The 7,107-nt window shown below is 41.2% G+C and overlaps 1 non-coding gene across 1 annotated transcript; it reads left to right on the forward strand.

The window, feature by feature from the left end:
* The first annotated feature begins 6,730 nt into the window (after window positions 1-6,730).
* Window positions 6,731-6,873, forward strand: LOC127187267 (small nucleolar RNA SNORA48). The gene has a single exon (XR_007830428.1). It is a non-coding gene; the product is annotated as a small nucleolar RNA SNORA48 (small nucleolar RNA).
* The last annotated feature ends 234 nt before the right edge of the window (window positions 6,874-7,107 follow it).

Below are 7,107 nucleotides of genomic sequence, written 5' to 3' on the forward strand. Positions count from 1 at the left end.
CAATATTAAAAATTAGTTGATTCATGTTTTTCTAAGACAAAAATATCAAAGTAAAATTGAGTCTAAGAGAGTACCTATATTGTTCATAGTTTTATTGAATTCGAGGTTATGATAGAAGAAATATGAAATCCTAAATTCTTAATCATCTTTCTTTTCTATTTTTAAATTAAACTGAGTTTGTCTAAGAAAAGAGAAGAGGGCCTTAGGTGCAGTTTTTAGGGACATACAGGGGCATGTCTTTCAAGTATTATTGATAAAATGTATCATGCCATGTGACAGCTAATCTATCTAGGAAGGGCCTTATGTTATTTAAAAAAAAAAGAGCAAGAGCATTTCCAACTTTTAGTTATAATTTATTTAAAGATAGCCTGATTTTTGTAGCCTCATCTTGGCTCTGACATCTCTGACACTTCAGGGTTTCGACAGTGTTTATGAAGTGCCTTCTCTGAAACTGGAAAAGAAGCATTTGTCAGTGTACACTTAAAGGTGCTTTTCCAATCCTCTTTATGATGTACAGGGTAAAACTGCCTTAATTCTGACAAAAGTAAGTTTAATTATTGTATGCAAATACAAACATGCACACACTCTCTCATTCTCTCTCTCTCTCTCTCTCTCTCTCTCTCTCTTGCACACACACACAATTTATATAGTACAATACACTCACAGTCTTATGCATGTACACATACACACACAGTCTTATACCCACACACACCTACAGTCTTATGTGTAGACACACATGTACAGTCTTACATACATATACAAAGTCTTATATACACATACATATGCACATACACTCATGGTCTTATGTACACACACACACTCAGAATCTACACACACACACACACACACACATACTAACACATGTGTACACATTGACAATTCTGGGCAAGAGTACAGAGCTAAACCCATAAAATGATCTTATGAATTAATATGTGGAACAAAAGAGAATAAATCCTAAGAATGTGTTCACTTGCCCCCACTTTTCATTGGCTGTCTATGACAGACTTACTGACACTGGAATTAATGGTGATCTTCTGGCTTGTACAACAGGAAGAGCCCATCCATATGAAATTCAGAGAAGAAATTTCTATGTGAAATGTTGACATTGCAAGTGGCAACTGCACTTAACAAAACATATTTCATTAATTAATGTTTACTTTAATCATTTTTACTTTCTAATTTAGTGTATATATGTATGTGATTAAAATTATATTTTATATAGCCCAATATCTACAGAATGATAAATCAGATATTAGGAGTTGAGAAGAAAAGATTTCCCTTTAAAAGGGGTCATGAAGCTCACTAGTTAAATTAACATCTAGAACATCCATGAAAATGCCCACTGTTTCCCAAACCCAAGACTGTCAGCAGCACCTTTGTTGACATAACTAAGTGTCAAATGTGTAACTTTGGCAATGAACTGAGACTCTGGAACCTTCAGTTTTTGAAGCCTTATTATTTTGGATATACTGATATTTATTTTAATATTTCTTTTTGCCTCTGATTTTAATTCTTTAATATCATCTCCAAAAATATTATTTTAGTCCACAACAAGATACATTTTAAATGCTTTATTTTATCTATTCCCAAGGTATTTAGAAATGTTCTTCAGAACCCATGTAAAAGTTTGTTTTGAAAGGGTATTTCTATGTAACATATTTCTGAGTTCTAGATTATGGATATTTTAAACTTATGAATATTAAAACCTTGATCCCAAAAGATAATAGAATTTATAATATCTCTAACTCATATGTATCATTTAATAGTCTCTACAATCTGTCTGAGAGAATGTCGGGGTAAAAATGACTTCACCAGTGAATATGGTCCAATGAAGGCCTTCATATCCCAAGTCACTGGCTCATATAATTTAGATGTATTAGATACTGGTAGGACTGGCTAACAATTCAGATCTCAGGGATCAATTACCCTGAAAATCTGCAGTTAACTCCCTTCCTTAAGTGAGATTGCCTGTCAAGATTGGTTCAGCTCTGTGCTCTGCACCAGAGAGCCTGGCTCTTCATAAGAAGACCAAGCATTGTCAGTGAGCTTCCAGTGGGAGCAGATGTACCCCTCCATTAACACATGGAATCATTGCCAGCTTATTACATAGCCAGTTATCATTGTGTGTATGTTACAGCTAAGAAAACTAAGGTTCTGAGGGGAAAAAGCCTTTATCCAGTGTGAAATATGGAGTGATGGGCAGAGCTGAAACACCAAAACTGTCTGACTCCAAAGACTATTACTATGTCAGATTGTTTGCCACATGAGCACCAACGAACTTGATCTCCTTCTGAAGCAACAGAGCTCATCTAAGCAGCACTGTGATCACAGGGTTTGTTCCCTGGTCACGCTTGGTGACATGCTTAGCCACAGGGTGCAAAACCCAGTTGGTTCTGGCTTGCCAATGAACTCATTTGTGAGAGCCTCCTTGCTCCTCCCCTCTTCTCTCTCCATTTGTCTCTGATCATCTTTGCCATCCCCACATGTCTAAAGTAGGCATGTTTTCAAATCTCAAGTTTGGGAACTTTGTTGATCTCTGAACCATTTATAAATGTTTGCATTTGAAAACTCCAGCTGCTTCTGTGTAGTTGGCATAATAAGAGCTTGGGACACTAACTCCTATATTTGGCTTAAGTCCTTAGTCTCAGAGCTGCTGGTCTAAGAAATTGGCTTGCGGAGATTCTACAGGCTTAATATTGGGATTCAGGGGGTAGACTCCCTGTCCCACAGGACAAAGAACAGGCAGATGTGTGGGTACACATGTGGGTAAATTGCTCCTACACCTGTGTTCTCTTTGAGCAAAGGCGATCTGTAGGGGATCCTCAGTGGGCATCACTCCAGGCCTTCTCATGACCAGCTTATCTGGCTTTGGCAACCATGCTGGGTAATCAGTAGACGGGTCTCAGAGCATTCCTCTGGTAAGAAGATAAAAATCCATCTAGGGAGAGCTAGAGATGAAAACAAATCAACTGAATGAAAAAAAATCCCCCCAACAAAACCTCATGTAAAGTTAAAATGGTTATAAAAGATGCCTTGGTTTCTGTGTTTCACAGGAGACCGGCTCCAGGGTGCCCAGATTAAGTTCCATGAAGAACTTTCCAGATGAGGGCCTGCGAAAACTCAGTAAGTGAAGTCCCTTTCAACTGAGCTTGATCACTGTAACCCACACAGAGGAAAAGAGAGATGCAATACTTGAAAGCTGTCCTCTGACCTACAAATATATAAAAATAATTCTTAAAAATAAAAAAAATATCCTGATGAGGTCAGCATTTGGACTACTATACTACTGGGTGGCATAAATTGTTCCCCCCACCCCCAGCAGGGATGAGCATATTCAGTCTCTCACAGCTTGAGTAGAGTGAAAGGCAGAAGATAGAGGACTGTGCTCTTGTGCCCTCCGTTTTCCATTTTCCCTTCCTGCCTCATTGCTTAAATAGAGCATATTCTCTGATCTTAGCAATAGACTGGGATTTATACCATCCCTCGCTTCTCCAGCCTTTGAAACTGGAACCAGTGACGTCACTGGTGTTTTTTGGTCTTCGCCTTGCACAAGGCAGGTCCTTGTGCGTCTCTATGGAGATGTGAGTTTGTTTTGTTCTTTAAAGAACACTGACTGTTGTGCCTATGTTAGAGAACTCTTTCTTCACTTAAAGAAAACCCACACGTGGCTGATATGGCCACCTGGCAAAGTATTAGAAAACCCACACGTGGCCGATATGGCCACCTGACTTAAAGAAAACCCACACGTGGCCAATATGGCCACCTGACTTAAAGAAAACCCACACGTGGCCGATATGGCCACCTGGCAAAGTATTAGAAAACCCACACGTGGCCGATATGGCCACCTGGCAAAGTGTTTGCATGGCCACATTTTAGCCTGCTATCAATCAATCCAGTGAGCAGGTTCCCCTGGAGAAAGGCAGGGAGAAGAGAGGGCAGACGCATATGTGGTTTATTTGCTAAAAGTGAGGTGTTTAGTAATGTGACCTTTAAACCGTTGATCCAATTATGCTTAAATTGGGGTGAAGCCAAATCCCCAACTAGATGACATTTCTTAAATGTATATGTGACACGATTAACATCAAAAATCGAGAGCACCACACAATATTTGCCTGCAGCCAAAAAAAATCATAGATCTCAACTTGAGCCTTGAGTTTGAGTATTTGCTGAAGAACCTAGGGAATTGAAGATATGATTTCCTCCACTCTGTGCAGCAGGCTGTTTGCTAAATTGCTGAATGAGTTCACAGGGGAGATGAATCTGTGCTCATGTTTTAGAAGAATCTAGATAGCTTCCAAATCAGACCGGACCTGGCATGTTTCTCCTCTTCCTCTGTCAGTTATTCCTCTGCTAAGACTCTTCCTGTCTCAACACAAGCTCATTGTTAGCCCACAAAATTCCCTGGGACATTTTTTTCAAATTAATTGTCACCTTTTCATGGGGGCCCTAACATCAGGCCAAGTGCTCTCTTGCAGGAATAGCAGATAAGAGTGTTGGAGATTTCCAGAGAAGATTCAATTCACTTCCTCCAGCCTTTCTTCCATTTCTTCTGTCACTAAAATATGTCGCTCTCTCTGTCTAGGAAAACACTAGCGGTCATACTTCCTCCCTCATGAGACTTAGCCAGTTACCTATCCCCTTGCTACTCAAAGTGTGGCCTAAGAATCGGCCAAACACATCACTACGCATGAGCCTGTTTGCATGTACACTCTTCAGAGATGCACAGGATTCAGAGCTACTAGCCAGGAGAGTTGTACATGTTTAATTTCAGGAGTGCTGCTCTAGAGACCATACACAGAAAGAGATTAAGATTAACAAAAGGAAAATTCTTTCTAATTTTCTGTGCCCCAAGACTATTTCATGAGCTAAATGGGTAAGTGGATTGGCCAGTGCTCCAACAATAATAAACGAAGAGGTCATGATGAGGGGAGGGGTTAACATAGTAAGTGCTGCCTATGTGATTGGTTCAAAGCTCATGAGGTCATTCAAGTATCTACTAGGCCTCCGTCCCAAATCTTCTTTTAAACTTGAGGTTTGGAGAGCTATTCCATGTGTGTTCTGAAGTCTGGCATATGTTCAAATGGATTGCTAGTGTAAGGTTCTCAAATACTCTCTCATACCCTGTATCATACTCCCCTATGGTTCCTTGATGCCTAATTTTTTTTTTTAAAGACAGTTGTGGTTATTAATGAAAACTCAACAACAGATTTTAAAACTTTAGAGAAATGTTGGTTTTCAAGATGGCAGTCTTGAAACTTTTACCGAGCAAGACCTGCAGGAAATCCTCAGTGGGTGTCATTCCTGTGCCTCTTGTGTCCAGCCTATCTGGCTATGGCAACTCATGCCAAAGTCTGAGCCATTAGGACCCCAGATGACTTAACTTCTTAGAAAATGTCTATGAAAGCCGGGCACAGTGGCCCAAGTCTGTAATCCTCACACTCTGGGAGGCAGAGGCAGGTGGATCTCTGTGGCTTCAAGGCCAGTCTGACCTACAAAGCGAGTGCAGGACAGCCAAAGCTACATAGAGAAAAACTATCTCAAAATAAATAAATAAATAAAAAAGGAAAACGTCTATGAATGTCATGGACTTGTAGTGACTATCTAGGATATAAAGGTATGCAGACATCCACCTAGGCTTTCAGCTTTGATTCTGAACTTTATTAGCACATACAAAGAAGAAAATTAGCCCCAGAGTTGCCCCTGGTTTTAGAAAAATGGCACACTCCATTTTTTATCGGATGACTCTCTCTGATTTCAGTAATTTGGAACACAACCCTCGCTGTCCAGAAAATTGCCAGCTCCACTTTCCTCCTGCACAGGAGAACTTCTCGTGAAATTACATGATGGCTTTGATGTCCTCATAATGGCTCAGCTTTGAAAGGTGACTGAAGGTGGAATTCAGCAAGAGGCAGGAAGAAGTGGAAGAGAAGGCGGACGTGGCGAGGCGGCTCAGACCCTGCACAGAAAGGAAAAGGGCTGGTGAGTAGAGAGGACACAAACCCACCCGTGAAGTGGTGGGTTTTGTTTATCTGTTTTTCATGTCATCCACCGTGGAAAGGTACACTTATCTGTGCTGCCTCAGTTTCCCTTCTCTCCGGTTTCTAAGAAGAAGTCTGTGTGGGTTCTGTTTTTATAGATTTTTGTGATGTAGAACTTGAAGGCTGGATGTACCTGTTTACACATTCATGTGCCTGTGTGTATGAACGTAAATAGACACTCAAAGGTGCACAGGCCTAACGTGTATTGTCCATGACTGTGTCTGTGCATATAAACGTGAATCTCTTGGTCCACTCCTTCCATATGGTCTTCAGGTGAGAATTCCTGATAAAAAGATGATGAGAGGTACTTAATAGCGTGCATGATGGAGGGTAGATTTGTAAATTGGGGAGACAAAAGGGAAGAGATTTTGGGGAAATATCCTATGTTTTCCACTGGTGCTCCAAGGCTATTCCTTGAAAGACAAGCAGCTCGGATTTCTCAGGAGCTTTCGTCGATAAGCCTTTGTCTCTTGAGCGTGGCAATGCAGAGACTGCACACCCAGAGCCACACATTGTATTTGGTTTACATAAACATGAGTGGCTTCTCCCTTGCAGATCCTGATACAGTTTATTTCAACAGCTAAGATGACTAGCACAGAGGACACTAGGGAAAAGAAAATTTGCCCCTTTAAACCAAAACAAGGTCCATGGCTCAGCACCACCAAGGTGGCTCTTGCCCATTGTCAGAGGGGTAGCCCTGACAATGGGCAAGAGCTACCTTTGTGGTGGTGGTCTTCTTCTGTCAGTCAGGGACAGAGCAGATGGCAGTCCTTTGTTCATCCTAGTTTGATGCTTGGCTTGGTGGCCAAAGTTATTTTATACCTAGAACATAAAAATCAAATCAAATCCTGGTAGCACAGCATGGGAGGAGGAAGACCTGCATTCTGCCATGTCATGTGATGCAAGCAGGGAAAGATGCCTGCAGACCTGCCCTCTGCCTCATGGCATGGGTGAGCCATAAACACACAGAAGAGTTCGGCAGGAGGAAGACAGACATAGACCTGCAGACTACCAAGCCACCCACAGACCTGCCCTCCAGGGTACAGCACAGGTGGGTCATAGGCACCTG

The sequence above is a fragment of the Acomys russatus genome, chromosome 3 (genome assembly GCF_903995435.1).
Source record: "Acomys russatus chromosome 3, mAcoRus1.1, whole genome shotgun sequence".
NCBI lineage: Eukaryota > Metazoa > Chordata > Mammalia > Rodentia > Muridae > Acomys > Acomys russatus.